Source organism: Kryptolebias marmoratus, linkage group LG19 (assembly GCF_001649575.2).
Source record: "Kryptolebias marmoratus isolate JLee-2015 linkage group LG19, ASM164957v2, whole genome shotgun sequence".
Taxonomy (NCBI): Eukaryota; Metazoa; Chordata; class Actinopteri; order Cyprinodontiformes; family Rivulidae; genus Kryptolebias; species Kryptolebias marmoratus.
Window position 1 is genome coordinate 4393477 of NC_051448.1, and position 276 is coordinate 4393752.

Genomic DNA, 276 nt, shown 5'->3' on the forward strand with positions numbered 1-276 from the left:
ATTTCACATGACATTTGGTAATTTTTCAGCGGAATGATCTGAATTTAAATTGACCCCCAACGTTTAGTCAGACTCTGCTGGATAATTTCCCCGGAGGAAAGGCGCAGGCTGCACACCTCGCATAATAAAACACATGGTTTATTATCAATATGATAGAAATGAAATCACTGGACAATTAGAAGCATGTCTACCCATCATCATCATCATCATCATCAGCACCATGACAACAGCTCTATAAGAACAAAAAAACACTGGATGAGTCCTGAACCCCCCCCC